Below are 15,350 nucleotides of genomic sequence, written 5' to 3' on the forward strand. Positions count from 1 at the left end.
ACCTGCTTTTAAATGTTATGCTGGAAATGTGGAAGACATAGCAGCCTCTTAAGATGAGGTAAATTCAGCAATGTGTATTTGATTACGGCAAATACCAATGAATGAGAGAGATGCCTGTCTTCAAACATCACTGGAAAAGTAATGTGTGCGAGTTAATTTATTTAAGTGTTATTATTGTTAGTTCTATTGTACAAGAAAAATATGAAAGCAAGATAGAGAGTGATTTAGAAGCATTATAGTTTTTTTTTGGAAACAATTTTATTAAGCTTTCATAACCATACAAACAAGTAGCAGCACTAAACTTCAGAATGTACACAGTAAAGTGATAATTGCAAATTACATAATAAGGAACAATCTACATCATTAGCTGAAGTGTTTGAACAAAAGTACAGTGTCATGCTGGACCAAGTCAGTGAGGAAGGCCTACATCACAGTGTTTCTGTGTTGATTAGAATATGTGCAGACATGTCATTGGTCCAAGCAGGAAGCTCTTTGAAAGCTTAGCAATAAAAACACAATATAAAATTCACTCGACAATGCAAAATCAACTTGAGCTTCTTTTTATGGCTATAATCTTACCATATTAAATAACATGCACTCTAAAATCAACTTTTTTTTTTAATTATTATTACCCTATGGGTGTTTGGGTGGCCACAGTGGTGCAGTGGTTAGCATTGCTGCCTCACAGCAAAAGATTCACTAATTCAATCCTCGGCTGGGGTGCCTTCTGTGCGGAGTCTGCATGTCCTCCCTGTGGTCGCTTGGGTTTCCTCCGGGTGCTCCGGTTTCCTCCCACATCCCAAAGACATGCTGTAGGTGTATTGGACAATCTAAATTGGCTCTAGGCATGAGTGCGTGCATGTGTGTGCCTTCTGTGGAAGTTTGGGTGCTGGGCTAGCAACTCGGCACAGTAAAACTCCACTGCCAATCATGAGCAGACGGGTGATCTGCTGTGCCAACCCCTAACCAGGAAAAAGCCGAAAGAAGAAGAAGATTACCTTATGGGCATTTCCCATGAACAAGTGGAAGTCCCACCTGAATCATTCATCATTTACAACATCGTAATCGTACAACAAGGTGTTTGCCTTACAGATTCAGGGGCAGGAGCTAACTCCTTGTTTCCTCCCACTGTCTGATCAGGTGCCTATAATAGATGAAGAGGAAAGTAGCAAGCAGACATAAGAAATTATAAATGAGACTTGTAGAAGAAATCAAAGAAAGAAAATGAAAAATTCAGGAGGAGATGAACATTCTGGGAACAAATTAATGATTTATTTGTGTTACCTTCTCCACTATGCACTTTCTCCTATTCAGGGTTGCAAGGGTACGCACCTCTCAAATGTCCAGATTTTCACAGAATGTCCAGAGATTTGCCTCAAATTTGTGGACTTTTCCTCATAACATTTGTGGTTTTCTGGCAAGTCACAGAGGAAAGAAGTCACTAAATAATGACATGCATTAGAGTTTCAGACTTGATATCCTTCAGAAGATTCACAGTAATACAAACTCTGTTATTCTAGCACCTTTCTAAGTTTATAAGCCAAATATTTAAAATCTATCCTTATTTGTGTGCCTTTGTCCCCCATTATTTTAGGTTTTGTCCAGATTTCTTGTGCTAAGAGATTGAGAGGTATGCAGGGTTGTTAGCATCTGCCCCAGCAAAAAGTAGGCTTCAGAAAAAAAAATTATACTTTAATAGTGATAAGAAAAAATAAAATGTCTAGGAGTAAGAAGATAGTGCTGAAGCTACAGAAATAAATATAATTGAAATAATGAATTAACACAAGAAGGAAGAAACAAAAAGTAAAGAAAAATGCATATACAACTTTATGAGTGGAATAAATTATATAATTTATAGAATAAATTAATTGATTAATGTGGCAACGTATCTAGGGATATGCAAAGCATAACACAGGTACAGTGTGTGACTTTTCAAATTATATGAAACCTAAAATTAATACATAAATTTAAAATAATGAGAACATATATATATGGTTCTTTTAATACCCATATTATAGGGAACTGAAATTAAATTAAATGAACATTAAAATTCAAGAATTAAATACAAATCAAGTGAAGCAATATATTAAATGCAAATTACAGGGAAAATTAATAGGCATTTTTTATAGCAAACAGAATATAGATGTGTCTATAGCAAATAAGCACAAAGACAACTGTTATAAAAATGATACTGCCAAAGCACATGAACCAAATTTATTTTCAGAAAAAAATGCAAGAACAAAGACAAACTTACAGAAAAGAGAAAGTGAGCTATAATGATGTTAAATGGTAGAAAAAACGGGTCTATATTACCATATCGAATGGTAAAGAACAAACTTGTGTTTTTGGGGTCGCGGTACAGTGAGGATTGGAGTATTTGCACTTTCCTCACTGTACTGTGACCTCGGAGTTGGAATATATATTTAGCGGGAGGGTGTGGTTCATTCTCGTGAATATTCGCTCATATGAGCGTTCGGCATTATTACCATTCAGTATGTTAATATAGACTCGAAAAAACATGGATTCTGTAACAATAAAATAAATTAGATGAATGGCCAAATGTGGATACTAGATGTCTAGGAGAATGTAATACTAGGAAACAATCTAATAAGGAACATAATGGGCTGAATTACATAAAGTTCATGGAATCTGGTGCATTATGCCAATATCAGTGGAAAAATTGCGGATAAGTTTGTAATATATAAATATGTCACAGTGCACGTATAATCTCTCAGAGCACATTGGAGTATCTCAGTATTAACAGTGCACTGTATGTCACTTGCAGATACTCCATAAGTAATGAAAAATCATTGTCAGAGTAATGTACATCAGCAAAGTTACAGAAAGAATCTCAAAATCTAAGCAGTCTGACACTCATTAACACATATGTATAGCAGTAAACTTACAGACAACTACAGAATACCTCCGTAACTCCATTATTGTAAAAATATGCAAGCTATCACTCACAGATTCTGATGGAATCCATAAAGTTTTTAATTAAAAAATTAATAAAGGCAAAGGGCAATCATGGCCAAATCACCACAGCTAACATTAGCTAACAATGGGTGCATGACATATGTGGAGAACACAGGTAATGCACACACCCAAGGAAATTGGGAGATAGAAAGGCAGACATGGGATATAGGTGAAGAAGAGGTACACAAAAGAGTCATGGTGGAATAAGAAAATCTAAGGGAAATCAGGGAGGCGTGGGACAATGGATTTGTTGCTGTTGTTTTTTTGAGAGAATAAGCCCAATTTTTTATTTTTTATTTAAATAGAAAGAAAGGTAAATATTGGAAAAGAGGAGGAGAAGGCCATCAGAGCAGGTATACCCATAAAACAAATATTGCAATACATGACAGAAAAAGGTTGGAAAAAACGACAGTAAGGATAGGTAAGTTGCACAGATAGCACACTGCACAACAAGGGCAATGGAAAGATGCCAAACTGGGATGCATACCAGCCATGATGAAATGCATAAAAATATATCCACATATGCATTATCACTTTATGACTTGCTGCAAACTGTGTGGCAGTCTTATCTGGATGTGTATGACCAATGGTAGATGTGTGTTATAAGGTAATAAAAAGAGATGGCAGTACACATTGATTAAATAAACCCATGTCTCAGTAGTCTTTCAGCAGTGCAAGTGTAAGCCAAGCAGCATCACAGATGAGCAAATGCAGATGTTGGAATGCTAGATAATTCTAGCAGATAATAGAACAGAACATCTGACCATGCATGTAAAAGGCAAATAACCAAGCACAGTGCCAAACAACAGCATTGCAACAAAGCAGCAAACTGGCTGCTACATACACAAGTAGGTGTATACAACCCAAACAAATGTGTAATGGAATGCATATATGTCACAGACACACATATGCCATGTCAAAGGCAACACACAGGTGCAGGCATATATGAATGACTTTCAGTGGCCTAACTGGAACTTACATAAAAGCAATGTCAATAAACATATACACACTAATGACATGTAAGATTAATACATGTTCACAAATCTAGCAGTATACCTATATAAAAATATCAGGTTGTGCACATGAATTTTAACAACTTACAATGCTTAACACACAAGTATAATGAGAACAAGGATGTATTGCAAGCAATAGGCAGTGACTTGCATGCTTATGTCCTGCATCTGTATAATGGCCATAGAACTGGCTCATGTTGACCTTGTAGACTAATACATGACAATAGGCAATAATTCCAACAAAGGCAAATGTATCTGCATAATATATTAATTACCTACAAATGTGGAAGGGAGGTGGACAACCTGGGCCCACATCAAGGAAGATGATGATAAAGTAAGGTTACACATTGCAAATGCATATGTAGAACACACACAGCCCATAGGGTGCTGTTGAAGCCAACCCAAAATATATTTAAGCAAATGACAAATGTATGTCACAGGGGCAGACTGCATTGCTGACATTAACAAAAATGGGCATGTATAAATTACACATAAACAGTAATGCGCAATCATGTAACATCAACAGACATAGCTCAGCAAGCTATGAATTTCCATCACATACACATATACTGTTATGCCAATGTGGAATAAACAACTGCAGTTATATGCCAAGGAGCCTGCTTATTACTGAGCAGAGGACAGTCCTGTGGGCATCCTTACAGCACATCAATATTAAGTCAGTGACTGCTCACATCTCAAAGGTACAATGCTGTTTCAGTATGGCTCAGACTATGTGTAGAGATATGTACATATATCATTGAATGTGCACACCATTTTCAGAAAGGTGTAAATTTATGTGAATAATGAATGGATGTGGAAATTTAACATAGACCAAACACAGCATACTGTACCATTACTGAATAAATTAGCATTGCAACAAATAAATACATGAACCATAACATTGGTGGCCTATGCAGTCAGTACAGGAGGACTGCCAATAGGTATGACATACGTTTATATGACCCAAGATGGCATCAGCATTGCCAGCACATGGCACACAACATGACATCATGCCAGTGGGACAGCATGACAACTGTCATCCAAAACACAAGTGAAAGGACATGTCCTTCTGTTACATATACATATACATGATATTGCAACACATAAATCTTAACCATTACCACTGTGGTGCAGTTTGACTATGGCCAGCATGTTGTTTGTGAGTTTCTGTCAGTGTTTACAGTGTAATTTTTGTAGCAGTAGCTGCATGTTAACTGCCAAAATGCATAGACTGCTAAATGTGGAAGGAAAGTCTAATGAGTTAATGTGTGTCAGGTACACATTGGTAAACCCAGAGGCTCCCTTCACTCTGGAATAAAATCCCAGTCCAGGTTAGACAGAGTCCCTCATTGACTCTCTTCAAGAGGAATCTTGATGAGTGGATGGAGGATCATAAGTTTACCCCGGGTATCACTTCTGTGTCACTGTTAGACAGAGGCACAGTATACTAACCTCAAAAAAGGGCATAGCAAAATTAATTTAAAATGGGTGGCGATAGCCTAACACACTCTGGCTAGGCTTATAAATGCCCTAGGGCAGATAGCCTAGTATGAACCTATGAACCTATAATTAAATGTCACATGATATCTGCATTGTATGTTTGGAACTGTAAGACATAAGCATGGCAGCTAAATGGTATGCATGCACAAGACTCCATTCACTGATATGGCAAACAGCATGGTGACAGCATTATGCAGGTGGAGCACACAGACAATACTAACAGACCTGAGGGCCATCCTGTTGGGGAAGAACATCACATAGGTTCATAGGTTCATAGGTTCATACTAGGCTATCTGCCCCAGGGCATTTATAAGCCTAGCCAGAGTGTGTTTGGCTTTCGCCACCCATTTTAAATTAATTTTGCTATGCCCTTTTTCGAGGTTAATATACTGTGCCTCTGTCTATGACACAGAAGTGATACCAGGTAACCACAATCTCCCATCCACTCATTAAGATTCCTCTTGAAGAGACTCAATGAGGACTCTCTAACTGGACTGGGATTATTCCAGAGTGAAGGCTCTAAGATGAATCTGTCCCTCCAGCATGTCCTATTTATTTCAGTAAACTAATTCCAAAACGGAAGAAAGAAACAACTCCAACACAAGAAATAAAGTTAGCGCTTTCGTTTACTATTTCAGCAAACTTCTTCAGACAACTGACAATCAAATTAATTACCATTTATATAAACAATCAACCCTATGACATCATATATTAATTACATAAATATAAACCAACATTTAAAGGACCCATAGAGAACCACAAATATTAGTATACAAATGCTTAAAAATACAAGTATTAGATATACAAAACCAACATACTCCTGAAGTATATAAATATATTATTCATATAAATACAGACATAAACATAAATAAAACAATATGTTTATATATAAATAAAAAGAAAAATTCATCTCAGCAAAGCCCTCAATTTTAAAATGCTTTTAAAGGAAATAGTCTCATTTAAGCCTGGTTCACTAACAGCATTCAATTTTACTTGCCAAATCAGTTCTTTTTCATCCAATTTTAGGTCACTAGGACCCCCTCTTACATTTTCATTAACTTTTTCCAAGACTAAGAAATTAAATTCATGTGAGGGATAGGATTTAATATGCCTAGCCAACGCATTTTTCAAATCTAATCTGCTTATAGCATATGTATGTTCATGAATCCTATTTTTCAATGGCCTTTCAGTGCGGCCGATGTAGAAAGCTGAACAGCAATTACACAATCCCAGATAAACAACCCTTTTAGTGTTGCAGTTATACTTCCCCTTAATAGGAATACAGATGTTCCTTAGAGTAACTTGCTTTGTTACTTTAATATATTTACACCACTTGCATGACCCACATTTGGACATACCACAATGTGGGCCATAAACTACAGGTGAATTATTTTCCAGCATCATCTTCAGGTTTCTGCCTCTCTTATAGACAACCTTAGGTAATGGATCCAAGTTTTTATTTAACAAGTTATCCTCCATTATGAAAAAACAATTTTTTAGGAAACAAACCTACTCCAATGCATTTTTACACTTCTCTAGCTGCCATCCTTATTCTCAAAAGAGGAGTGTAGTTAAGGGCCAATTGGTGCGGGCAGCCAGAATGACTACATTGGACAAAGACTTTGAAGATGAATGTAACCTACTTAAGGGCATGTTCCTTAAGCGGGCTTACCCAAAATCTTTAATTGATGAGCTTATTAAAGAAGTAAGCAAAAAACGTTTGTTAGGCATTTTTACACCATTACTATCAGTTGTGAATTAACAACATGAGGGGGTTGGTAACATTGATGATTCCAGTCTGACTATCATTGGTAGTGAATTATGTGATGTAACCCGAGTTCACATTCCGAATAGTGATAACTTTAAGATCAGTTTTATCACCACCTATTCTATGGATGCATATGGGCTGCAAGCAATTATCAATAAAAATTGGTTTTTCATAATGGAGGATAATTTGTTAAATAAAAACTTGGATCCATTACCTAAGGTTGTCTATAAGAGAGGCAGAAACCTGAAGATGTTGCTAGAAAATAATTCACCTGTAGTTTATGGCCCACGTTGTGGTATGCCCAAATGTGGGTCATGCAAGTGGTGTAAATATATTAAAGTAACAAAGCAAGTTACTCTAAGGAACATCTGTATTCCTATTAAGGGGAAGTATAACTGCAACACTAAAAGGGTTGTTTATCTGGGATTGTGTAATTGCTGTTCAGCTTTCTACATCGGCCGCACTGAAAGGCCATTGAAAAATAGGATTCATGAACATATATATGCTATAAGCAGATTAGATTTGAAAAATGCATTGGCTAGGCATATTAAATCCTATCCCTCACATGAATTTAATTTCTTAGTCTTGGAAAAAGTTAATGAAAATGTAAGAGGGGGTCCTAGTGACCTAAAATTGGATGAAAAAGAACTGATTTGGCAAGTAAAATTGAATGCTGTTAGTGAACCAGGCTTAAATGAGACTATTTCCTTTAAAAGCATTTTAAAATTGAGGGCTTTGCTGAGATGAATTTTTCTTTTTATTTATATATAAACATATTGTTTTATTTATGTTTATGTTTGTATTTATATGAATAATATATTTATATACTTCAGGAGTATGTTGGTTTAGTATATTTAATACTTGTATTTTTAAGCATTTGCATACTAATATTTGTGGTTCTCTATGGGTCCTTTAAATGTTGGCTTATATTTATGTAATTAATATATGATGTCATAGGGTTGATTGTTTATATAAATGGTAATTAATTTGTTTGTCAGTTGTCTGAAGAAGTTTGCTGAAATAGTAAACGAAAGCGCTAACTTTATTTCTTGTGTTGGAGTTGTTTCTTTCTTCCATTTTGGAATTAGTTTACTGTTTTTAGTTCTATTTATTTCAGTGCTGAGGTTCAAGTCTCTCAAGCGCGTAGCTCGATGGGATTTGGATTTTCTGAGGTGCAGCATGTCCATTAATTCTGGGTTGGACATCCTAATAGACCTAGGATTGCATTAAAGAAACATACTAATAGCTGGTCTCAAGGGGTATTTCTTTTCCAGACTTTAATTTATATATTATCTCTTCTATTATAAAAGTTATTACTTTATTAATAGATCGGTCATATGTCATAAAATGGAAAGATTATTGGGAGCTAATTAGCATGCACTTCATGAAAATCTCCTTAACACATAAAAATATGATTATAAATAACTCCATGTTGTGGTTGCTAAAGGAATTTTGTACGTCACCTATTACACCTAAACATATGGTCTGTTACCCATTAAATATTATTATTAGTTATCGTAACTTTATATTCATGCACCCTAAGTATAGGGAATGGAATTTTATTGTATTCCTATAATCTATACTCAGGGTATGCTTATGTCATCTACTTCTGAAGGAGCTCATTTAGCTATAGATAATAATCTAAAGTACTGGTATCAGCTGATATCTGATAATAAAGTTAAAAATCTAGATTTCTTAAAACAAGAATTTGATCTAAGAGAAACTTGCTGGTTAGAGGTTCAGATCTTTAGACAACATCTCATTGATAGAATAGATCTAATGTCTATAACAGTTAAAGAATCTATTCCAAAACTGATTGATTACTTGATAATAAATTTACAGCATAAAGTTTCTGATAAAGGTAAACTTTCATATATACATAAAATTATCAGACAAGAAACTTTTACAATGTAGATTCATACTGGAATTATTTCACCTCTATTAATGGGGACCCACCAACTCAACAAGATAAACAATATATATTGGAATCTGCTTATAGAACTACATCTTCCATTGTCTGGAGACTTTATACATGGAAATTTTACATAGATCTTTTATACACCTTTGATGATGAATAAAATTAATAATAAAGATAATCTATGTAAGAGATGTAATGTAGAAATTAATGCTGACTGGGCTCATATGTTTTATGACTGTATGAAGTTGAAAGAATACTGGAAGTCAATTAATGAATTTTTGCATGCTCTTTTTACAGATAATTTCATTATTTCTAAGTCTCTTATATTATTCAACACACCTGTACCTCAATGTGTTAAAACGATTAAGCTTCCCTTGTTATGGTCTATCCTAGCAGTGGCTAGGAAAATAATAACTAGAAATTGGATTTCAGATACACCTCCTTCATTCAATGAATTTAAAAATGTTATGAATATAATGTGTCATATGGAAATAAGCACAATTAGAATGAGAACAACTAGAAAAACATCACATTTTATTGTATGGGATAATTTACAAAATTTGTTAAAAAAAATTCTAATTTCAAAAGTACAGTATTTTAGTTTAATTAATTGATCTGATTGTAGTGGATGTCTTTGTAAATACTTTAGTTGTTTTGTTGAATACTATAATAATACCTATTTTTAATTATTTGTATAAAATTGTTATGATATTTCTCTTATATGTTAAAACAATAAACTTGTTTTGAAAAAAAGACTATGTGTAGAGATATGTACATACATCATTGAATGTGCACACCATTTTCAGAAAGGTATAAATTTATGTGAATAATGAATGCATGTGGAAATTTAACATAGACCAACCACAGCATACTGTACCATTACTGAATAAATTATCATTGCAACAAATAAATACATGAACCATAACATTGGTGGCCTATACAGTCAGTACAGGAGGACTGCCGATATGTATGACATACATTTATATGACCCAAGATGGCATCAGCATTGCCAGCACATGGCACACAACATGACATGATGCCAGTGGGACAGCATGACAACTGTCATCCAAAACACAAGTGAAAGGACATGTCCTTCTGTTACATATACATATACATGATATTGCAACACATAAATCTTAACCATAACCACTGTGGTGCAGTTTGACTATGGCCAGCATGTTGTTTGTGAGTTTCTGTCAGTGTTTACAGTGTAATTTTTGTAGCAGTAGCTGCATGTTAACTGCCAAAATGCATAGACTGCTAAATGTGGAAGGAAAGTCTAATGAGTTAATGTGTGTCAGTTACATTGTTCACTCTGGGAAAATCCCAGTCCAGGTTAGTAGCAGAGTCCTCATTGACTCTCTTCAAGAGGAATCTTGATGAGTGGATGGGGAATCGGGGTTTACCCGGTATCATTTCTGTGTCACTGTTAGACAGAGGCACAGTATACTAACTCGAAAGGGGCATAGCAAAATTTAAAATGGGTGGCGAAAGCCAAACACACTCTGGCTAAGCTTATAAATGCCCTTGGGCAGATAGCCTAGTATGAACCTATGAACCTAGGAACCTATAATTAAATGTCACATGATATCTGCATTGTATGTTTGGAACTGTAAGACATAAGCATGGCAGCTAAATGGTATACATGCACAAGACTCCATTCACTGATATGGCAAACAGCATGGTGACAGCATTATGCAAGTGGAGCACACAGACAATACTAACAGACCTGAGGGCCATCCTATTGGGGAAGAACATCACATAGGTTCATAGGTTCATACTAGGCTATCTGCCCTAGGGCATTTATAAGCCTAGCCAGAGTGTGTTTGGCTTTCGCCACCCATTTTAAATTAATTTCGCTATGCCCTTTTTCGAGGTTAGTATACTGTGCCTCTGTCTAACAGTGACACAGAAGTGATACCCGGGGTAAACCTATGATATCCCATCCATTCATCAAGATTCCTCTTGAAGAGAGTCAATGAGGGACTCTGCCTAACCTGGATTGGGATTTTATTCCAGAGTGAATTATGAATCTATCCCTCCAGCATGTCCTATTTATTTCAGTGCTGAGGTTCAAGTCTCTCGAGTGCGTAGCTCGATGGGATTTGGATTTTTTGAGGTGCAGCATGTCCATTAATTCCAGGTTGGACATGGCTTTATACGTCAGGCACAGATCGCCTCTGAGCAGGCGGTATGCCACTGAGTAGAGCTGGAGTTTCTTTAACCGGGCAGCATATGGCATCTGTTTGAGCCCTTTGATCCTCTTGGTGAGGAACTTTTGGGGTCTTTCCAGTTGCTGCAGGTGTCTGGTAAGGTACATCCCAAAAGGGGCATTGTACTCAATTATGGGCCTGATGAGGGATGAGTAAAGAGGCACGATGACCTCCGCTGATCTAGATGTGAATCCCTTCATAATTAGGTGGGCTATATAAAATGTTATTCTAACCACTTTGGCCACGTGGTTGTCAAATGAGAGATTGCTATCAACTTGGGTCCCCAGGTCCCTAATTACTTCTTCTGTACTTAATGGATTACCACCTATATGATAATTTGTGGGCAGTTTGTTTTTGCCAGAGGGGATGACTATACACTTTTTGGCGTTTAGCTTGAGGCCATGGCTGTGGCACCAGTTGTCTGTTTCTATGAGGCCCTTTTGGAGGATGCTTGTGTTGGCTGGAGAGTCGATTGTGGTGCCCAGTTTGCAGTCATCTGCAAACTTGGTCAGCCACAGTCCTTCCGTGTTGGCCTGTACCTCCGAGAAATATATACCAAACAAGAGAGGTCCCAGGACTGAGCCTTGTGGGATGCCACTTGTAACTGGTTTGGAGTCTGACATGGCTCCAGCAATTCTAACCATGTGGGTTCTGTCCTTGAGCCAGTTTGCAACCCATCTAGTGACATAGGGGTTTATATTCAAGCTGGTGAGTTTATCTATAATGCCCGAGTGGGGTATTGTATCGAAGGCTTTTGCGAGGTCCAGGTAGGCTGTATGGACCACCTTCCCCTCGTCAATAGCCTTGGTGACTGTTTCAAAGAAATCAACCAGGTTTAAGAGGCAGGATCTGCCCTTAACAAAGCCAAACTGGGTAGGATCCAGTGTCTGTAGGTCCCCAATATCTTTATTTATGAGGTCCATGATGATCCTTTCCATAGCTTTGCAGACCAAGCTAGTCAGGCTTAAGGGGCGATAGTTTCCAGGATCCGTTGAGGCACCACCTTTGTGGAGAGGGACCACTGTTGCTGTATGCCACTCTTTGGGTACATATCCTGTAGTAAGGCTGAGATTGAACAGTAGTTTTATGTTTGGGTTTAGCTCTTCTTGGAGTTCATGTAGGATGCAGCCCAGGACACCATCTGGTCCCATTGATGCTGTGTTTTTTGCTTTGGAGAGGGCGGCTCTTACCTGAGCATCTGAGATGTCGGGGGGGAGCACTCTGCTGGGATAGATATTTGCCCTTTTGGTGGGGGGGGGAGTTTGAGCAGAACCTGTCAGCTAGGATGTTGGCAATGTCTGTGGGTTCAGTGTATTTTTTGTCATTTTGAACTAATTCTGAGCATATCTGGGAATTCCCACCCAGGTTCCTAACATAACTAAAGAAAGCCTTGTGATTATCCTTAGTGTCCTGTGCAATTTTTCTCTCGAAGCTGGCCTTAGACGATTTTATGAGTGCCCGTAGTTTTTTGCTAATACTGATCAGAGATGCCTTCCCTTTTTGGGATTTTGCTCTATCATGTAGTAGCTTCCTCCTTCTATTGTATAGTTTGTTTATGGCTGGGGTCCACCAGACAGGACGCCTGCCTTTGGAGGATTGGGTCTTGGTTTTATTTGGGATTGCATGATCCATGCATTCCTGACGGTGTTCATAGAATGCGTTTATAAAGGATTCTGTGGTCTGGGCCGTATTTTCCACAGGCCCGGGGGCTTTGAAGGATTCCACCTCGGTTTTGAGGAGTGTGAAATTTGCTTTAGAGAAGTTTTTCACTGTGGTTTTCTGGGCAGGGGGTGGGGTCGGGATGTGAATATCCAGTGAGATTAGTTTATAGTCTGATCTTACCAGTGAGGGATACATTTCTGGTCTGGAGCATAGAGTCCCCACGTTGGTGATGATCAGGTCCAGTATGTTTTCCCCTCTTGTGGGAGTGGTAACAAGTTTTTCCATAACATTTGAGTTTATAAATTCTAGGAACCTTTGGGCTAGGGTGTTGGAGCTAGAGTAATGCTCCCAGTCAATGCTTGGGTAGTTGAAGTCGCCCAATATAATGGTGTTTGGAGAGACCTTCATATTTTCCAGTGTTCTCAGGAAGGCCGGGTGGGGTTCCTGGGTTTGGGAGGGTGGTCTGTAGCAGGCTATAAACTGGAAGGCAGTTTTACCCACAGTTAGTTGCACATGGATAGTCTCTGATGCTTCGTGCTGTGCCACCAACCTGGAGGTGTGGGTATCTTTGACGAATATTGATACTCCCCCTCCTTTTGTGGTTCGGTCCAAGTTTTGGGACCGAAAAGCATGGTATGAGGTATAACCTGGTAGTGCTGGGGTGCTCTCGGGAGCCTTGAACCAGGTTTCTGTTACTGCACAGATATCGATGTTCTCCATGCTAAGGAGAGTTTCGAGTGCGTGCATCTTGAGGTTTAGACTTCTGGCATTGAGTAGCATTACTCTTAGTTTCTTATCCCTTGTGATTCCTATGGAGGTGGGTTTGTCTTTTGAGCCTTGCCTAAAAAAGGCACTATGGGGGTAGCAAGAGCCTTTGCCAATATCCGAAAGCCCACGGATGACAGGTGCAAGCTGTCCATAGCGAAGCATCATGGCTTGTTGAGCATGTCATCCCAGGCTTTCAGGCATTGGATCCCCTTTGAATGACACCAATACTTAAGCCAACTGTTGAAATTGATCATCTTGTCTTCATAATGTGGCATCATTCTTGGTGAGGGTAAGATGCTACTCAAGGTCAGGGTCATACCGGCCTGTGCTACATGCTCAGAGAGCTCCTCTATGTCTCTTTTCATGTAGTCCAAGGAGGTATGTCTCAGGTCATTCACACCAGCATGGACAATGACTGAGTCATATTTGTACTTGCCTTGGAGTGACCTGAGTGCTTGTGTTATGTGGCGGATCCTAGCGCCCGACAGGCAGCTCACCATGACCTTCTCCTTGTTCAGCCTGGTGAGCGGGACGTCAGTGTGCCTGATGAGAGAGTCACCTATTACAAGTGTATCAGGTGTGTTTAGCCTTAAGGGCTGTGACTGTTCGGCACACTGGCTTTGTGAGCTATGTGTTGCATGTGTTTTGTTTTGGGGTAGCAGTTGTTTGGGTGTCTACTTTGGAGGTCTCTGCTGCTTAGGCAGATTTTTATTTAGAGCCTCTGAGTATGTTTTTGTGTGTTTATGTGTTTGGTTTGCTGTTGTTTTTGTGTGTTTATGTGTTTGGTTTGCTGTTGTGGTAGGTCTATGTGAGACTGGAATTGTAGTGAGTGTGGTTTCCTTCTCCTCCTGACTGGTTACGCCAGTACTGAGTTGAGAGAGCTTAGCCTCCAGTTTGGCTATATGGTTGCATCTCTCACATGTGTTGGAATTTGTTGGGAGGAGGAGAGGGTTGTCTGTGTACATGAGGCAGTTGTAACATTGCCTCAAGATTCCCAGATTCACCAGCTGGACCGGAGAGGAGATTGACAACTGACCTATGGACATGCTAGAATAGTATTGGGAATTCCTTTACAATTGAAAAAAAGGGCCAGTGGGGAACAAGGTACTCAAGGGGAGTTTGTGAGGGTGTAGTGCTTTTAATTTTTTAGTGCTGACTTAGTGAGCAAGTGCCAGGTAACTTAAATGCAATGTGTTACAGGATACTTAAATGCAAAAACGACAAACAGTAACTTTCTTTCAAGTGAAACAAGGAAATAAGTACAGTAAGCAATGCAGATATCACTAGGGATCCACAGAAGCATTGAAAAGCCACGTTTTAGGTGAAATTAGCGTTTCAGGGAAATAACAAGCAAACAAACAACAAGCATAATACAAACAAAGCTAGATTCATTAGGCCTGGATCTAGTCTATGCTACAGCAAACAAGATGTACCAATTTCAGTAAGAAACAGTTAAAATATGCAGGCACTATAAGCCTTTAACCAGAAATTCCCAGCTCAGAAGGGCATAGTCCAGCCTCTCCTCCCACAAG

The sequence above is a fragment of the Protopterus annectens genome, chromosome 6.part0 (assembly GCF_019279795.1).
Source record: "Protopterus annectens isolate FY-2018-M chromosome 6.part0, PAN1.0, whole genome shotgun sequence".
Lineage (NCBI taxonomy): Eukaryota > Metazoa > Chordata > Ceratodontiformes > Protopteridae > Protopterus > Protopterus annectens.